The 21,762-nt window shown below is 33.9% G+C and overlaps 1 long non-coding RNA gene across 1 annotated transcript; it reads right to left on the minus strand.

Annotated features, from left to right (window-relative positions):
* Positions 1-857: 857 nt before the first annotated feature.
* Positions 858-19,783, minus strand: LOC109174746. The gene is made up of 3 exons (XR_002053171.1): positions 19,774-19,783; positions 6,176-6,180; positions 858-994 (listed from the first exon to the last, which is right to left on the minus strand). It is a non-coding gene; the product is annotated as an uncharacterized LOC109174746 (long non-coding RNA).
* Between the last annotated feature and the right edge of the window lie 1,979 nt (positions 19,784-21,762).

Raw genomic sequence — 21,762 nt, forward strand, 5'->3', positions numbered from 1 at the left:
AGTGGAATCCCCTAGCGCAAACACTGTAACCGACTATAGAGACTCAGATATCGTGCCCAAGAAAAAGACCCAATGGAGACTTCAATAGTCTATCATAGGGCCGGGACATGGCAGTCACACTGCAACATACCAAACTTCATCGGACAGAGACGAGATGTGCATGGACAAAATAAAAGAATCCCGACAGATCAAATTTTTAGCCACAAGATCGGCTACAACGGAACACTCATCTATAGCCTTAATAAATGAAGCCGGACACAATAACGTGCCAACAACATATCCACTACACTTTGACGGCGGAGAAGAGGAACAAGTTGAGTATTCCAGAATAGATAGTTTGAGGAAGTATGTTTAATGGAGATAAAGTGATTAGATGTTTGTAGGGTATTTATTGGGGTTGTAGTTGGATAGACAATATCGAAGATGATGCGAGAAAAGGAGGTGGTGTCACTAGTCGGCGGCGGCGTGACAGTGGTGGTTTTTTTTGGATAGGGTTTGTAGCTATGGATCGTTTGGGTCTACAGATACCAGATGAGAAAAATAGTTCTGTGAACAATCTTATTATTAATCAATCCATTATGTTTGAAGTATTGGAAATTAAAATATGTATTTAAAAGGATATAAAGAGTCACAGTCAGAATAGGAATGGTAAATGATAATATTCTAATAATATAGAGAGGGAGAGGAATTATTGTGTGCATAGAATACAGAGTTCAGTCCCAATAACGTCAAGTAAATGATTATTGAGTAAGCTACCGAAATGGTGTCGTCTTATGCAAGACTAGTAATATTTATTAATTAAAATGTAATACTTTTATATGAATTCATAAAAAAAGTATTATATTTTATCAAAATGGTACTCCCTCCGTCTCTAATTGATTGTCTCATTTAATTTTTGCACGGCTTTTAATACAACATAACAAATGTTAATAACTTTTGAATTTTGCCCTTCAAAAGTAGGTGTTATTTATACAAAGTACAATTGTACTTACCTCTAGAAATTTGAAAAGTCAAAAGGGTAAATTGGGAAATGTAGAGTGATAGTTATGTTCAATTTTGGAAAGATACACTATTTTGGGACAAACTAAAAAGGAAAGTGAGACAGGTAAAATAGGACGGAGTGAGTATTATATTACACATATAACATACTACGATCTTACACAAGACTTGTCCAAATACTAAATGTTTCTTTGGTTATAAATTAAACAAGGAATTAGGCCCTTTAGAATGCAATAAAAGGGAAAATAACTAAATTTAAGCTTTGGAATCTGCCAAAACTGGCGGAATAACTGCCTAATATGAAAGAATGAAACTGCTTGTTACGCAAGGAAAGAATCTCCACGAAATCTGCCATTAAACGCTTCTGGAACGTGCACTCGGTCGGGGGACACGCCGACTGCCTAGCCTGGTCACCCGTATGAGCTAGTTAGGAACCCAGTCAAAGATACACCGGCTACTAAAGTTGATTTTCCATCCGAGCCAATTAAGGTCCTGGTCGGGGACACGCTGACTACAGATCCTGGTGACTTGCCCGAGCCCCATAAGGACCCTAGTCAGGTCGCCCAAATGCTTGTGTCAACGCTGCTCGCTGTGGAGGCCTCTTCCCTTAAACTGCTAAGGTGTTCCTAGGCATTCAGAACCAACTGCCTTCCATGTTCCTGACTGAGTGCCCGATTTTGGGGTATCTATCAATGATGGTAAGTATAATCTTAATTGTCATAGTAATTATTAGTCAATTATACTATTATTAGTGTAATTATTAGCTTAATTACCATAAAATTATTAGATTTTATATAGTAATAGCTTGGGAGGTAATTTAGGCGGGAAGTTGTAAAAGTAGGATTTTATTTTTATTAGTAATATAGAAGTATAGATTATGTTAATTATTAGCTTAATTACCATGATAATTATTAGTCAATTATACTAATATTAGTGTAATTATTAGCTTAATTACCATACAATTATCATATTTTATATAGTAATTTCTTGAGTGGTAATTTAGACGGGAAGTTGTAAAAGTAAAATTTTATTTTTATTAGTAGTATAAAAATATAGATTACCAAAAGACTAAAATATCACACATTTGATAGTCAATATTGCTATTGACGATGTGGTAAAACTATTATTGTTGATGTACCATTTCAAAAATTTACTCATACTTTTTATGGTAAAAAGTAATTTTAATTAACATTGTTGAAATAGTCGAGTACTCGAGTATCAAATATGCTAGCCAATTTAATTAAAGATAAATAAATATACACATTTGTGGGATTAAAACGAAATAAATACTTTTGAAAAGGAATGGGAAAGTGAAATAGCACATTTAATCTCACTATTGATGATCAATCCTAAATTTAGAATGAATAAACCATTATTCATTAATGAAACCAAAAACAAAAAAATAAATCTTAAATTTAGAATAAATATTATCATAACATTTTTTTTTGTTGGTTGAATATTGTTATATACGGAGTAAAATGATTCAATAATTAAAATGGAAGTAAAATTGTAAATGAGAAAAAGACAAGAAAAGTGGTGAATGAATGCTAGGAAGTGTTTGGCATATTGTGCTACTCATCGTTATGATGACATGACCATTCAGTAAGTGAAATGAAGTCACCTGAAAAGTTAATGACATTAAAGCAATTTCAAAAGTACATGTATGTATTTTTTATTTCCGGTGTCAAATTATTTTGAAATTTAAGTACAATCATTCCATACCACTCTGAGTAGTGAGTACTGAGTACTCACCAGACCGTATCAGCTAGGAAGCCCCCGAGTCTTGATAGCAATTCGTATTGACATGGATACGATAATGATATGAAATACATTAACATGGCGTTTGATTAGAACAAAGAAATTAGGGGGAAAATGAAATTTAATTCCGTGAAGAAAGAATAAAGAGATAATTTAAATTATATTGTTTGGTTGAAAGAAATAGAATGATTGTGAATTGAAATGGAAGAAGTGAATAAATACTAAAATATCTTTGTATAATATTATTATTATAATAATAATGAGGGTACAATGGTAATTTATCATGTAATTACAATTCCCCAAAATGTGGAATTGCAATTCCATGAAATTTGGTAGGAATGGAATTACAATCCCATCCTACCAAACACCCTAAGATTAAATATAATTGTAATTAATTAAGTTTAATGAGTCAAAATTCTCATCATTGACATGAACGTGATATTTAAATAGGAAATAGACATGTTTAGTTAATAAATTTTGAATAATAACAATACGATAACCTATAAATTCGATAATCCGTTAAGATGATAAATTTTATAATTTTTAAAATTTAAGAAAATAATACGAAGTATGTTTTTTGAATACTACTGACTTTATTACAATAGAGTATTCATTCCAAATTACTTGGTGTTGTTAGAGTACAAGATCCATAGCTACGAAGTACATGTTTAGCAATACATATTTAACAAATGCACCTCACAATTCAATCAACATAAAGCGTTTAATCTATAAACCTTAATTAAAACAAATAGAGTCCATCAAATCGTGAGTTAATACCCAAAATGGTATCTCAATTATATATCGTAATTCTTAATTTAATCATCGACTATCAAATCATCTGAAATGATTTTTTAATTTATAAAATTTACTCAATTTAGTCTTATAATGTAATAAATTGAGGACTAAATTGAATAAGTTTTACATAGTCAATGGACTATTTTAAATAAATGATGGTTGAAGTCCAAATTAGAAATTATGTCATAGTCAAGAGACTATTTTAACTTATAAATATTATCTATCAATACATTTAATAATTAACTAATACTCTATATTAAAAAATAGAGTATTAATGTAAATGTGTTAGTACAATAATGTTAACATGTTTAATAAGGAAGAAAAGCAAATTGAGGAAACAAAATACTTCACAGGAAGAAGGGAAACAAATATCACTGCATAAAATCAAAGAAATATTGAAAGGAATCATTATGATATCTTTCCTTTTTAATTCTCCCTTCTCTTTGTATATAAGTCTGTCCTATCTTATGAAATATGTAGAATCATATACAATAATATTAAGTTTATAAGAGTTTTTCATGGTTTCAGAGCCTTGAAACTCGCAAGCATCAAGAGCCCGGTTCCTCCATTTTCTTATTATTCAGTCATGGAAGAACCCAAGCTTACATTACAATCATTCCATCAGTGTGCCAGTTTGATTTCAATTAGACTAGGCTCCAATAACTATCTCATGTGGCGATCACAAATCATTCATCTGGCTCGTAGTCTTGGCGTGCTTCATCATTTGGAAAAGAATGATGACAAATCTGAACGTTTGCTAAAAGATGGGGTTGTGAATCCAGCATATACCTTGTGGTTAACAAATGATGGTCTTCTTATTTCATGGTTGCTTGGCACAATAAAAGAAGAAGCTCTGATACCTCTTATAAACTTAATATTATTGTATATGGGCTAAAGCAAGCTCCTCGAGCTTGGTTTGATCGCTTAGATGACATATTGGTGACTGGAAATAATGACTCCTTCATCTCTAACTTAATTCATCAATTAAGTGCAGAATTTGCTATAAAGGATCTTGGATGTCTAACATTTTTTTTAGGTGTGGAAATTAAATACTTCAATGGAGGAGTCATTCTCTCTCAAGGCAAATATATCAAGGATCTTCTCAACCGTACAAGGATGACAGATTGTACTCCTAATGCTACTCCTATGGTTCTCAAAGAAAAAGAAAATATGTCAAAACAAAATGGTGTAGATGCTACTTATTATAGAAGTATTGTTGGTGCTCTTCAATACCTCACATTCACTCGGCCAGACATTCAACATGTTGTCAATAAAGTTTGTCAATTCTTCAACTCCCACACAGAACTACATCTTAAAGCAGTCAAACAAATTCTTCGCTACCTTAAAGGTACACAAGACTATGGCTTACGATTCATTTCTAAAAGTCCTCTCTCTTTGTATGCTTTTTCAGATGCCGATTGGACAGGTTGTCCCTTAACCAGAAGAAGCACAACAGGTTTTTGTGCTTTCCTAGGTGCTAATTGCGTTTTTTGGTGTTCAAAGAAGCAACCTACAGTTGCTCGATCTAGTTCAGAAGCAGAATACAGGTCCATGGCTTCCACTACAGCTGAATTAACTTGGCTCACTTTTTTATTACGTGACATTGGCATCCCTTTGCTTCATGCTCCACAATTATTCTGCGACAATCTCAGTGCTCTTCATATGTCGGTTAATCATCTTTTTCATGCGAGGACATAGCATATCGAAATAGACTACCATTTTGTTCGAGAAAAAGTAGCCATGGGTCACCTTGTCACACGATTTGTGCCATCTTCACACTAAATAGCAGATATTCTCACCAAGCCCTTACCAAAGGCACCTTTTATTTTCCTTCGCGACAAGATGGGACTCCACTTACACCCCGTCTCCAACTTGAAGGGGGCTAATAAGGAAGAAAAGCAAATTGAGGAAACAGAATATTTCACAGGAAGAAGGGAAACAAATATCACTGCATAAAATCAAAGAAATATTGAAAGGAATCATTATGATATCTTGCCTTTTTAATTCTCCCTTCTCTTTGTATATAAGTCTGTCCTATCTTACCAAGACTATGTGGTCTAATGGTACCCGGGTTTGACTTCCATTTGGAAGGTTATGAGTTCGAGCCTCAGTGGAGGCGTTATTTCTTTGTGTTTCAGTAGGTTGAGAAAGTATATGAACAGATACTACAATGTAATAGGGCCAGAAATATTAAAAAAAAAAAAGTCTGCCCTATCTTATGAAATATGTAGAATCATATATAATAATATTAAGTTTATAAGAGTTTTTCAATGTTAAGGACACAAAAATTAACATAGTAACCCCATTAATCACTCGGAACATGTTATACCCAAACATGTAATGAGTTGCCGGAATGCCGGTTCATTAAAAAAAGTATTGTAGATTCATAAAAATAATATCAACTGAACATATCATTTTTTTTTAAATTTCTTTTGTATAAAGAAAATCAATGTATAAAAATATCATTACAAATATATATATATATATATATATATATATATATATATATATATATATATATATATATATATATATATATATATATATATATATATATATATATATATATATATATATGAAATAGAAAAATTAAAATAAATCAAAGTAGGATAAAAGTACTTACCATTACTCCTTAAGGGTCGTTTGGTTCATGGAATGTAAGATTATCTTAATTAATCTGAATACTTTTTGAAAGGTAATGTGATATTTTGAGAATATATAAATATAATATTAACTTGTTTGATTAAGGATTATATTTTATGTTATATTAACCAATTTATTGTAATCCCCTCAATAAACACACACACATATGTATGTATGTATGTATGTATGTATGTGTGTATGTATGTATGTATGTATGTATACCGCCTAGAATTTCGGCAAAATCGCCGTTCTAGGCGGCCTAGGCGCCGACTAGGTTGCGGCAGACTATGCATCCTAGGCGGTCTAGGTGGGCATTTAGGCTAACGATTATATATTTTTTAGTGTTTTTTTTTTTAAATAGGTTATTTCGCTCAAACCTGCGCCGTTTTAAATATTTTAGTACTAATTATTAAAGTATTAAATAAGTTATAATTATCAAGTATTAAGTAATTTTTTTAAAAAAATTTAAAATTTTTTAGAAAAAAAAAAAAGGTGCCTAGACACCCTTAGCGCTAGGCGCCCCCCAGGTGTCCGAAGAACGCCTAGCGATTTTTACAACCTTGATATATATATATATATATATATATATATATATATATATATATATATATATATATATATATATATCTATCTGTGTGTGTGTGTAATTATACATAAATGTATATATGTCAATGTATATATATTAATAAATAAATAAATATATTCACACGTGTATGTATATTTTATTATGTATGCATATATTTATTTTATATATGTTGTTGTTAAGAGGTACTTAACAATGATAAACTTGAACTATTGAAAAGCAATCTTAAAATACCTAAAAGAAGGGAGGTATGAGGTATCATAATAGGTTGGAATATTATCACCACATCAATATTGAGGTAATATAAGATTATTAAAGTAATTAATCTCATAACTTGAAAACACTTTATGCTCAAATGTCATATAGTGACTCTCCCATATGGGAGGTCATGAGATCGAGCCTTAGTGGAGGCGGTATTGACTCTTTGACTCTTTGTGCTTCAATAGGTTGAGAAAGTATGTTTGAATAGATACTACATACAAAAAAAAAAAAAAAAAAAAAAAAATCTCATAACTTGAACCAAACAATATTATGTAGCATTTTCATATCACATTACTTGGGTAATAATAGATGACTTAAACCAAACACCCTTTTTAATGTAACGAATCAGTTACTTATGTGACATGATGATTAAATAATAATATGTTAAATAAATTAAAAGCAAATAGATTATTGATGAATGAATTGGCCTAAGAAGTAGAGATTCCAGAAGATGATTTGAGCCACATGCAAGGTTTGGGTGTCTAGGTAAGAAGATGAGAAAGGCAACGGTGTGAATTATGCCAAAACGGAGAGTTTTGGAGGTTGGAGTGCAAATGTTGGAAGTTTGGGGTCTGGACAGGAAGAGGGGAAAGTTTGGAGGCCAAAGTGCGTGAAGGCATAAATATATAACCCCAAGGCACAAAGACCATTAAAGGGGACAAAAGAAGTGGAGAAATTGAGAAGGAACATAAAATCTATGGTCACAAGGTGCAAAAGTGAAGAAGGGGGATGGACGAGTGGTGAGGCAGCATGGTGCCTTACTTGACCAAATAGCGGGTCGGGCGACCGCTAAGCACCCTATTGCCAGGCAGAACGAGTGGCCATAGGCCACCACCAACTGCTACCGATCGTAAAAAAGTCAATATGGGACAGGGTAGATTAGTGTCCTGCCTAGCCAAAAAATATGTCATCTGGCACCCGATGCCCAACCATTAGGCACAACGGGCCATAAGCGGCTACTAGTCACAAAGAAAAGTGATTAGGGGCCAAATGGGGTGACACATTAAGGGATCTAATTAGGTGGCACACATATTTGGTTGATAATGACTGGAAAATGAGGTTCACTCACTTTCCGCAATGTTTGGTAACCTTGACGTTATAAATAGGGGGTCTTGTTCCTTACAAAGACATCGTCATCTTCTGGCAAGACATTTGACTTCCCTTGTCACTTGTCTTATTTTTCTTGGGCAACTTTCCTAACTGTTTTTGTTTAGAATTTGTAATTAGTCATTTGAGGACCTAAATTGAGTCTAGTTTCCAATATTATTTTTTACGGATAAAAAAAACACATGCAACTCAATGTCCTATTCATTAATTATTTATTATTCGTTACCAAGTTTGGCCCCTAATTATTCAGTTATGTGATGAACATAGTTAAATAAAATCATTAGTTAGTAACAATTTTTTTTTTCAACATAAGTTGAAAAATCACGACTAGTTAATTTTTAAATAGTGAAAGTATAATGTATATTATTTCAATGTTGAAGTAAAATACTAATATTATTAGTCCTATTTATGTTAACATTATATTATTATTATTATATTATTTCAATATTTTATATAGGACATTCATGAGTCCTTAGTATTGGAGAGAGGGCATTTCCTCCAATAATATATTCTTGTACTCTTTATCAACATATATTCTTTATATACAAATTGTAACATCAACTGTGTAAATTACATTATGAAATGATGCAAACAATAATGCTAGGTATGACAATTCATTCATCGTTGAATTATTATATTAAATAGTGTTCTAATATAATTTTAAAATATTTTTGTATTTAAAATAAGGAAAATATCATTTTATGCATATGTATTTATATGTAATAGCGTTTTAATTTCTCAATTGTTGAATAACTACTATTATTAATATTTCAAATTATGATCTTTTATAAGGTGACAATTTTTCTCAATGACCAACAGAAACCATTACAATATGTTTGGTTCACAGAGTAAGCATGGAATGATATGACAATTTTGGGAACATGCATATTATGTTGTTTGTTAATGATTTTTATTCCTCGGAATAATATTCATGAGAATGGTTATTATTCTTGCAAGAGGAATACATGTTCCAATGTCCCCTGGTATTAGGGGGTGTTTGGCAATCAGCTGATAGCTGATAACTGATTGGGTTAGCTGATAACTAATAGCTGATTCTGTTAATTGGTTTGACTAGCTGATTCTATTAACTGGTTATAGATAAGTGTTTGGTAAATTAGCTGATAGCTGATGGTATGTAAGATGACCTTTAAGGACATTTTGCTAATTTTTAATTCTTTAGTTACTTTTACAATTTATTTTCTTTAATTACTTTTACAATTTATTTGTATTTATTATTATTATTATTATTATTATTATTATTATTGTTGTTGTTGTTGTTGTTGTTGTTGTTGTTGTTGTTGTTGTTGTTATTATTATTATTATTATTATTATTATTATTATTATTATTACTTGTAATTTCTGTATTCGTGTTATTAGGGTGTCTAGATAATATTTCAGTATGATTCTGTTTGAGTGATTGACTTAGCACTGTCGTAGACCAGTCAGTAGATCAGTGAAAAGTCTTGGTGCGGAAACTAAATCAAACAGAAGTAAAAGACACATAATATTGTTTACCCAGTTTGATACAACAGTATCTACGTCTGGGGGACCACCATCAGTGAGTCGAATTCACTATCTCAACAGCAAATCAAACAGACGGTAAGAGAAAATCTTCTCACCCAATGTGTGCTACACACCACACGATAATACCCAATCTTTTTGAAAGCTATAGAGGATTGTCGAGCTCGGAGATCCGTGCTTCAGCTTCCAAAGTCCCTTTGGAGATCCGTGCTGTTGCTGTCCGTCTCGCTGACCCACTCACCACTGTTCCCACAGTTGTATGGAATACGGTCCACTGATTTAAGCTCTGTAGAAATTCTTCCCAAGAGTCTTGTTAAACTCATATCATCAATGGTGTCTTGAGAAGATGATAACTCAAAGTATTTTATTTGTAACTCGTGGAGAGAGATTTTTTAACATTCAAATCTTGAAAGATATTTCTTGTAAAGCTCCTCTCTATTTTTTTCTCTCTCACCTTTTTCCCATGTAAACAACTAGTATATATAATACTTGAGACTTGGATGGCAAGTAATCTTCTAGGGTTTCCTTGTAGACCAAGATAACTTGCCATTTTTCCTTTTTGCCAATTTTGACTTCATCAAGAATGGTTTCTAAAATCATCAATATGGTAACTGCATTGCTGGTCATAAGGGCTGCAAAATTAACTGCTAATTTCCAAAACCCGATTGGCATAGTGACTGTTCCGCAAGATCATCACTCAGTGACTGTAACAGACACAACTTGACCTAGCTAGTTTTGCCATAATAATTTTGCCAATTACAAGTTGGGGTTTACATCATCATCATCATCATCATCATCATCATCATCATCATCATCATCATCATCGTCGTCATCGTCGTCATCGTCATCATCGTCATCATCGTCATCATCGTCATCGTTGTCATCGTCATCATCGTCATCATCGTCGTCATCGTCGTCATCGTCGTCATCGTTATCGTCATCGTCATCGTCATCGTCATCATCGTCGCCACCATCGCCACCACCGCCACCACCGCCATCACCGCCGCCACCGCCGCCACTCATTGTCATCGTCATCATCGTCGCCATCGTCGCCACCATTGCCACCACCGCCACCACCGCCATCACCGCCGCCACCGCCGCCGCCGCTACCACCACCACCACCACCACCACCACCACCACCACCACCACCACCACCACCACCTAACTATTAAATTGTTTGTTTGATTATTAATAATGTTGCAATTATAGAGATAATACTCCGTAGTTAATAATAGTTAAACATAAAAAACATCAATTCAAATAAGCATAAGTTAGTAATAATAATTCAACATGATAGTTTTTTTTTTTTTTTTTTTTTTTTTGGAATACAAAAAGGGGGGAAGACCCCAGGCTGAGGGACAAAAAAATAAGGATAAGCCTACACCGTCTCACGAAGTACATGCACAAAAAAATTACAACCATCTTCACCAAGTAATAATACTCTAGGAATGACGCCTAGCTGCAATCAAACTAGATGTAATGTTATCGCGAATAATTGTCATTTCCCGGGTTCTCATATTATCATCACCTGGAACAAAGTTAGCTTCAACATCTTGAAAAATATCTGGTGGTATGAACTCTCGATCTTGATCAATGAATCTAAAACCGGGATCACCAATTGTGCTTTTCCTTATGTAGTTGTGCAATGCAAAACATGAGCAAATAAGTCTATTTTGATCCATTAATGAATATATCGACATCTTTTGCAATATCTTCCACCGAGCCTTAAGAACACCAAAAGCTCTCTCAATGCAACTTCGTAAAGATGAATGAGCTCGATTAAATATTTCTTGAGATCCCCTTGGGTTAGCTCCACGAAACTCTGATTGATAGTATCTAGTCTTAGAGTAAGGTGTCAAATATCAATTTCTTTCCGAGAAGCCTTTATCCACCAAGTAATACCTTCCTAAATGTATATAAAAATAAAAGTTAACAAATTATAAGTATATTTAACCGTAATAGTAATTTATTGAAACAAACTTTTTAAACTACCTTGTGGTGGTTTAGGGAATTTCATACTTAGATTACTAATCGTGTCCAGAAAAATGCGAACATCATGTTAATTACAAGTGTAGCAAAGAAATGGCACACGAAAAAGAAAATATAGACGGCAAATTGAAGAGAAATTCTGAGAAAATAAGGTATAACGAGGGGATGAATTTACCTTGGAGAGAAGCAATGACCGGTAGTTGACCGGAGAAGGTAGTTGCGAACATGAAGAGATGGATCGCAGGCAGACGCCACACGAAGAACTGAGCGAAGGAGGTGGTGAGAACTGAGCAAAGGAGTCAGACGAGCGATGGTGAGAACTGAGCGAAAGATTAGGGCTTTAGAAGGATAGCATTGCCATTTTACAAATAAAATTAATAAGCCATTCTCAAACGCTGGGTATAGCAGCGTTTACTATTTTAACTGATAGGCCCAATCAGCCAAGACCAAAAGCCATTTGCCAAACACTCCATATTAGCTCATTCAAAGGTCAAACAGCTAAACATAGTCAAATAAGCTAATTTTTTGCTGATAAGCCAATAACCAAACACCCCCTAAGATATTTCTGAGTTTTCAATAGTAGCTTATGGCTCTGTTTGGCAGAGCTTATAGCTTATTGTAAGCTACTAATAAGCTATAAGCTCTGTTTGGTAATGTTCCCAAACTCAGGTAGTAGCTTAAAATAAGAGCAAGCTATCTTAGGTAAGAATTTCAAAAATAAGCTAGGAGCTTCCTAACCTTTTTTCATCTTTATCCTTATTATTTTAAATAAGAAAAAATATTTGATGCACCGTCGTTGTATAGGTGCTATACAACGACGGTGAATCAAATCATGCCACCTCATTAAATGTAAAGTTAACTTTAACTAAATCCTTTTATGCAATTTATAAAACTTCTTAATATGGTATAATTATAATTATTTTATGTTACTAAAAAATAATTATTATTCAGTTCCTAAATCCCTAAGCAATAAAATGTCATATTCATTATACTACGTCTACAAACTAACCAATTCAGACTAATTCTACCGGTGCGTCTATACCCCATTGACAAAGAAAGATGAGTACAAAATAATTAGAATTCACCAAGCTAATTTAAATAGTTCTCTTGAGCTGTAATTATCATGTGTGTCCCACTCCACTAGCAATTCGAGGCCGGAGTGTCAACAACAATAATTCTCTCATTTTTGGATATTCTTCCTTGGTTTGTATGAAATACTGAACACAGTTTTCTTTGTTCATTATCTTTATTCGTATGTAGTTGGTCATAAATACCTTAAGCTGCAAAATTGGGTACTCATGAACACATCAGTTCCATAAGACTTAGCTTTATGCTTTCATAGCTCCTAGCTATAATCTAGTTATCCTACATTCATGCTTATCCATGTCATGTGTTTATTATGTTAAAACTATATGAAAAAAAAAAAAAAAAAAACTCAGCACCACCAGTTATCAATTCTAGAGAAAAATGCATAGTGCGAGAAATTAAGCAAAGAGAAAAAACTATAACCATTGAATCCGATTGCATATTTAAATTTTTGAAACTAAAAATCAACAACATAACGGACACTCCGGACAGGGAAAAAGAAGAGAGACGCAGCTCTAAATTGAAACAAGTAGTACAGAAGAAAATTTCTTATCCAGAATCCTCACCAAAACGAATCGCATGATCCTCCTAAACTTTTACAAATTGCACAGAATTGAAAAAAGTAGCCATATAAAGAGAGAATGGGGAAAAAGAAGAGAAATTTTGATTAGTAAAGTTTAAATAGGTGATTCCAGAGCCAGGCTATCAAACCACCAACATTAAGAACTTTGTTTCGAATACAAGAAAAGAAATCTTGCAGGCTTGCAGCACAATGAAGAAAAGAGTGACATACACCCATCGTTATTAAGAACATAATTATGCTTGAAATACACAGAGAGAAGAAACCCTACAACGCAATGAGTAGATTTACAAATTAAATTCGTGCCTATAGAGGAAGAAAACCAAGGGAAAAACCGAACGCAAATAACATAGAAAGAAGAGATTCTGCGTTTAGAGAGAAGATAAAATCACTGCTCTATGGATATGGTTAATCTCACCAATATTATTTAGTTTTAATTGAATATAATAATTATTTTTAGTAACATAAAATAATTATAATTATACCATATTAAAAATTATTATAATTTACATAAAAGGGTTTAGTTAAAGTTTACTTTACATTTAATGAGGTGGCATGATTTGGTTTACCGCCGTTGTATAGCACCTATACAGCGACGGTGCATCAAATATTTTCTCTTTAAATAAATGACATCTTTTATCCTTCCTAATTAAAATTATTTTGGTCTTTTCTCTTCTCCTATATTTTTATTTATCCTCTTCTCCTTTTAAAGTTCTAACTCTAATTGTCCGTTAATAAATAAATGGCATCATTTACCCTTACCAATTAATTTTTTTTCTTTTATTTTAATTTAGGGTCCGTTTGGAAAGCAGAAAAATGACTTTTGGAAAATGTTTTCTGGAAAATGAGTCATTTTCCAGAAAACGTTTTCCTTTCCGGTGTTTGGCTACCTAACAGAAAACTGTCTTTGTGTGTTTGGTTCATTTTCCAGAAAATGAGTAGAAAAATGACAAACTCAAAACAAAATTATCATAAATTATTATTATTTAACATATCAGTATACATAAACAAGGCACAAAATGAGAAATAGTGAAGTTGAAATTGAAATTGAAATTAGAAATTGTGAAGTTGAAATTGAAATTAGAAATGGTGAAATTGATTTTTGGTGGTGGTGGACAGCAGAATTGTGAAATTGAAATAGAAATTAGAAATGGTGGTGGACAACAAATTTGGCGACGGTGGATTCGACAATTACGATGGACGTCTTTCTTTCTTTATTCTCCCAGGCGGTGGTGGATAGCAAATTCGGCGGCGATTCGGCGAAGCAACAGCCCTTTGAACCTCCGTCTCCCTCTTTCTTTTTTCTCGACCAGTAGCGATGGTGGTAGGCGGTGAACGGACGCAATGACTGAGCAGAGAAGCGGCGGTGACCGGAGCAGTGGCTGGGCAGAGCAGCGACGGACCTGGGTTTCTTCCTCAGTCTTCCTCAACAGTGACGGGCAGATGGGTAGATCAACGACGGCAACGAGCAGATCAACGACGGCAACGAGCAGATCAACGGTGGCGAGGGGATGAACCTCCAGCAGTGGCGATGTCTCCGGCGATGGTCTTTGGTGTTTTCGTGTTGATGCAGTGGCGATGAGTAAAACCAAAGAATGGAAAATGACTTCCCCCCAAAAAAGGGGAAGTCATTTTCCGGAAAAGAGGAGTGATTTTCCATTGACCATAAGTTATTTTCCTTTGATTTCTATTTTCCTTGCCTAGCCAAACACCAAAAACCCGGAAAATGATTTCCAGAAATCATTTTCCGGATTTCCAAACACACCCTTAATATATATCTCATATATATTATAAAAATGACCTTTTTAGTCATTTTACATCTATCAGCTTATCAAAAAATTAATTTTACCAAACACTTTTGAACATAATCAGTTAGTTAACGGCTCTTCAATTTTCAGCTTTCAGCTATCTTTTCAACTAGATTTCCCAAACATAGCCTATATATGTCAATTCCTAATTTAGCCTTAAGTTAAACAAAAAATTTGTTAAAATTTTTTTTTTTTCTTCTCATCACAGTACTTCTCTTCTCTTATGACACTTGATAGCAATTAATCATTATTCATATTTATATTTTTAATATTACTATTATTATTCTTTTGTTTAGAATTTAGTATACATTTTGATAACATTAAAAATTTGTTACTTCCTTTTAAAAAAAAATTTGTTACTTATATAAATATTTTGATCGAATATATCAATTTTTTACAATAATTTAATTGCTATAGAATAATATTATTTGACAATTTATGACCTATAACGTATGATTATCTTAAAACTCTAATAAAAGGTTGAGAAATTAAAATACTCTAAACTATCACCTAATGAAGGAAAAAAATCAAATTCTGAAAAATTGGATGATTAATAATGTTTATGTCAATAATTGGAGGACTAAAATCATTATTTTGTATAAATATAATATTAAAAAACATACTTTCCCTTTAAAATATTAAAAAATATTTTTAATTCTATTGGGTTAGAAAATCGTGTTGTTTTTTTTTAAAAAAAAAAAATATTTTCTAATTAAAATAGATGATTTTTAATAAAATTTTCTCTTTATAAAAAATAATAAAAACAGTGAAATTAGTAAATACTCCGGACTCCGTAGATTCTAAATTTGGAGTGGCATGGAATGTAATTTGATGGAAAGGGAAAGAGATTCGTTTAAAATGGTGACCACTAGATGGGTTCACACGTGCAATTTTTCATTTTGCTTTTCACAGCTTCCGATAAAAGTTGTGCAATAGAATTACTATAATAGCCCTACTCTGTCACTCTGCCAACAGTAGCGAGAACTGTTCCACAGGAACAATCACATTAATATTTTCAAACACTCCTCGTCACTTTCAAGGACCACACAGTGCACACCACTGCCCTCGCGTCCTTATTGTGCAATTTTAATTTATTTATTTTTTATGATACAACTTTTTTTTTTAAAAAAAATAATTTCGCTAGATTATATCACGACTCTTTTATGAACTCATGTGTTTATATTATAGACATAATTTTTAACTTATTATCATATTCTGATGTTACTTTTTTTTTTTTTTAAATTATTTGTAAAGGAGGTGTGTTTGATTCATGGATTTACATACTATGAATGAGAATCAAAATCATAGTTAATGTTCGGTTGACAACTTTTTAAAACATAATTATGAGATTTGATTGCCATTCAATTAAAAATTTCATTCCCTAATTAAAAAATGGTATCATTCCATCTTATTGATAATACAATTTTTAAGTTTGTATTAATGCTTTTATATTTTTGTTTTGATCTTTTTAGTCATATTGGTGCTTTGGATGTCATTATATTATGATCAATTGCCTTTTTTTTTTTTTTTTTTTATTTTTGCATTTTTAAAAGTTTTATTCCCATTATAGGGTCATACATAACCAAACATTAATATTGGTAATCATTTCAATTACACCCTTGATAAGCCTTGAATTAGCCCATAACTATGCTTCGTTTGTACTAATTTCTGAGTGAATGCTAGGTAATGTGCAAGAGTGAAGCATATTTCAGGTGTTTATGGCTTGAGGAATGGAAACTGGGACTTAGGCATCTAGGAGCTTCAAATGTGGACAAATCAGGACGATATTGAGGCAAATTGGTTCGCAAATGGAAGGGCAAAATCATAGCAAGGATCAACGGAGCATCGGAGCGAAGGAGAAGCCAAAAAGTGTCACCGGAAAGGTGTAACGCTGAAGGTCATGCCGTGACCATCAGCGTGACACTCTAGCCAGCTTTCAGATAGTCAGGTGTCACACTGCTGGTCACAACCTAAAATGCTCCTAGCACTTGTGGGAGGTAGTAAATAAGGTTTTAGGGAAAGAGTGATTTGCTCGACTTGTGCTAACAACCTACACCAAACCCGAGCCACATTCCTTCACCCTTTCCTTCCCAAATTTTCTATAAGATAATAATCCTTATTTTGTAGGATTATTATGAGGTTTTACCAACGAAATATCCAAAAATCTTAAAACCTTAGACCTTGTTTCCCGTTGGTTGTTTTCTCCTAATTTCCTAGAAGAAATGGAGAACCCCGTTCTGCCAAATCAAGGGGAGGAAAATGTTGTTGAGAACAACAATGGTGGGAACGGAAACAATGTTGCCAATTCCCACGCACCACAAGTGAACGTATGTTCACAAGATGGTGGGAGCACCGGGGGATACATTCCCATGACTCGGGTACCTTCGGTACCGAGCGGATCAGCTAAAAAACCAGAGTAATTCACCGGAGTCAGATCGAACTTCAAGAGGTGGCAACAAAAGATGTTGTTCTACTTAGCAACTCTCAGCTTGGCAAGGTTCTTGACCGAGAAAGTTCCTGAGTTGAAGGAACAAGATGCTCAATCCGTGATGGCGATTGGCTACTGGAAGGATTCGGACTTCCTTTGCCGAAACAACATCCTAAACGGATTGTGTGATACGCTATACGATGTGTATCGAAAGATCAGCACATCAAAAGTGTAACACCCCACTTTTCTAACTCTTAATTACAACTCTAAACAATCATTAACATCACTAAGCATCGGAAATAACTAAAAGATAATTAGTGGGAGTCTCACCGCCACAACCACCACTCCGTGGTGATTGCACAGGCTAAAGGGGTAAAACTAGAAATAAGATTAAGTCTGGCAACTAAATATAAATACTGGAAATATAAGGGGGAAAAACGTCACCCCAAATAGTCTACATCATCCTCAAAACATAAAGTCAAAAGGTCTAAAATCCATAACATGATCATTAAAGATACTAGAGTTTAGATATCACTATCTATGAGACTAATCTAACTCGACTTCTTCACACTATTGGGCCCACCTGAAAGGGGTTTTGCAAGCAACACATAGACAAATAGGAAAACACCCGTTAGCACAAAGTTAAGTATAACCACACTCAACCCTGTAAAGCATTCTAGCATTTACTTAGAAAACATTTGATTTCTTTGGAACAAAAAGCTCATCTCAAATCATCTTTAGATTTATCACATTCTTTCTAGATGCTTGCACCCTATAATATCAGCTGGCATTCTCATATATGTATAAGACTGATCACATAGATTCATCAACATACAAACTTCTCAAATAACTTAACAAGCTATTCATGCTTACAGATAGGATCATGCTAGTAGACCATATAACAGGTATTCTCATACTTTCACATTCTCATCACATAACATGCTAAATAGAGCTTCTAGTACAACAAGAGAATCATACTCGATGGAAAATCTTAAGTCAACTTTCTCATTATGAAATCTTATACGATACTTTACTCACATTCAATCTCGTGTAATACTATACATCACTCTCATATACAAACTTGTGCAAAGCTGTAAACATATTCATATGCAATCTCATGCGATACTATAATCATACTCTTATGCAATCTCGTGCAATAATATGCGTCATACTCATATGCAATCTCGTGCAATATTATACTTCATTCAAATAGGCAATCTTGTGCAATTCAATAATCTTTCTCATATGCAATCTCGTGTAATACTATAATCATACTCTTATGCAATCTCATGCAATACTATATACATACTCATATGCAATCTCGTGCAATACTATAATCATACTCTTATGTAATCTCGTGCAATAATATACTCATATTCATATGCATTCTCGTGCAACTATATACTCATACTTATATGCAATCTCGTGCCACTATATACTCATACTCATATGCAATCTCGTGCAATAATATACTCATACTCATATGCAATTTCGTGCAATAATATACTCATGCTCATATTCAATCTCGTGCCATAATATACTCATGCTCATATGCAATCTCGTGCAACAATATAATCATACTCTTATGCAATCTAGTGCAATAATATACTCATACTCATATGCAATCTCATGCAACAATATAATCATACTCTTATGCAATCTAGTGCAATAATATACTCATACTCTTATGCAATCTAGTGCAATAATATACTCATACTCATATGCAATCTCGTGCAACTATAGATATATAAATACTCATACACTCTTTTATAAAATAGAGTACTTTCTGTGGAGGTCTCTTTGTTACTTTCCTGAGTCTCTCTTGATTCTCTTTTTTTCTCTTGAGTCTCTTTTGACTCTCTTTCTTTCTCTTGAGTCTCTGTTGACTCTCTTTCTTTATCTTGAGTCTCTTTTGACTCTATTTCTTGAGTCTCTATTGACTCTCTTCTTTCTCTTTACTCGTAGACGGCTTAGGGTTTCACCGAAGCGTGAATTACCCCATCGGAAACGGCATAAATCCGACCCAATATCTCCTACCGTCTACGGAACCAATCTTGTGGTTCAAACTCTGTGGAATCAGGTATCGAACTATTAGTGTGCACACCCCCTAACCAGGATTCCAAGCTTGGCGGGAAGTTTCCAACCTCGTAACGTGAGAATACGTCGCGTTACATATACTGGGACCGCAATGTCCATAAATATCTCCCGAGAGGACATAGTCCAAACGGTATCCTCCAAAACCTCACCGATATAGATAATACATAAATATATCTCTCATGCATCAATATCATGCATGCAAACAACTCTACTACTTCTCAATTCATCAAAGAATGATATACCACATGCTTATGGTTTCTGAAAGTATTCTTGGGCTCACGTTGGCCCCTTATGCATTTTTGAAATATGACACATGTGAAATGCCAAAACGCTCTATAACATGCTTCTAAGTCATGTATAAATTAACATGAAGAATTCAAAATATAATGTCATGCTCGATTTGCAAATGGACAACTTCTATACATTTCACTTCAACAAATATGCTTCCATTCTCATTGATCAAATAATCACAATTAATCATACTATAATAGTGAATAACATTCTCAAATGGTCATGCTTCTGTACTTAATAAAACATCAAACAGATCACAAGATAACAACTTCTCATATACAGTGCATAGCAAAAAAAAATATTCGTTCTGTGTAGTATTTCTTCACAAATTCCTTCATAACATACTCATTTTAAAACCAAATTCAACGAAATCAAAGCTAAAACGTGCGTCGAGACGGTCCCGAAGAGCCGAGCCACAAGGGCCCGGCCACTGCACAAATTCTTCTCAGAATCAAAGTCAGGGGCCTGGGGCGGGACTCTTCATAGTCCGCTCCTTACACCCCGTTACTTCACCGGGACTAGACAGCGGCCCTCCTCTAGGGCCGTGCCCTAGTCCCGTGCAAGCACGGCTCTAGCCGGCGGCCTTCCTGATGGGCCGCGGCTAGGGCCGTCCATCTGATCTGGTGCTCACTGTGTTGTGCACCAGAAGGTTTTTCATCTGCAAAATCCAATCCAAACAAGTCCAAAACAATCTCAACAACTCACAAAAAAATACTAAATTACTTCTAAGCATGAACACATCAAAAATTCATAGTTTCTACTCATTTCTACTCAAAACTAAGGCTTCACAGAGCCAATTTTAAAGAGGAATCCATGGGGTTATACCTCTTGTTGACTTCTATTCTTCCAGCTTGGTTTCCACCTTCTTCCTTGGCTAGCTACAAACTCCTTCACCTTCTAAACATCTCAACAAACCACACAACCAACTTAAACTAGAATCTCAGAGAGTGATGAATGCTAGAAGGGAGAATGACTGGATGGAGATGAAGGTTGAAAACTTACTGTGATTTCTTGGTGTTCTTGCAAGGAAGGGAGCTCAATGGTGGAAACAAAGAGGCTAAGTCTGATAAATGCTCAATATATAGGAGCACAAAACCCTAGGATGATCTCCTATGATTGGTGGATGGCAAAGTGGTAAATAGTTAGGCTAGAAAATGGAATCAGACAAGTTTTGGATGGTTTGTGGTCCACCATGCTTCATGAACCAAGGGCTAGAAATGCTATTTCAAATACTTTGGGGTTGAAAATGGATTTTTTCAAAAAGCTAATTAGATGAACCCTTGTTTAAAATCTTTTGAATTCTCTCGGTCACACATAGATAAATTTCTCGATTTAAAACTTAGTACGCGAAGTACCCGAGATTTTAGGAATTTCGAATAAGATAAATTTTGGTGTCGAATTAATTTAAAATCTGACTAAAATAATTTTATTCAAACACCAATTGATCGCAAAAATTTTTAATGGAGTGAAAATGACTATTTTGGAATTTCTTAAAATTGGATTTATAAAATAAAATTTTGGGTTGTTACAAAAAGCGTTGTGGGATGCCTTGGATTACAAGTATAGAAGTGAGGATACCGGCGCAAAGAAATTTGTTGTTGGCCGATTTCTTGACTTCAAAATGGTTGATTCCAAGACCGTGCTAAGTCAGGTAGAAGATTTGGAATTAATCTTCAACGAGATCCGTGATGAGGGCATGGTGTTGAGTGAAGCCTTCCAAGTGGGACCTATGATCCACTTGTTGCCTCCAGGTTGGAAGGATTTCAAGAACTACCTTAAGTATATGCGAAAGGAGATGAATCTAGAGGACATGATC

Source organism: Ipomoea nil, unplaced genomic scaffold (genome assembly GCF_001879475.1).
Source record: "Ipomoea nil cultivar Tokyo-kokei standard unplaced genomic scaffold, Asagao_1.1 scaffold0656, whole genome shotgun sequence".
Classification (NCBI taxonomy): domain Eukaryota; kingdom Viridiplantae; phylum Streptophyta; class Magnoliopsida; order Solanales; family Convolvulaceae; genus Ipomoea; species Ipomoea nil.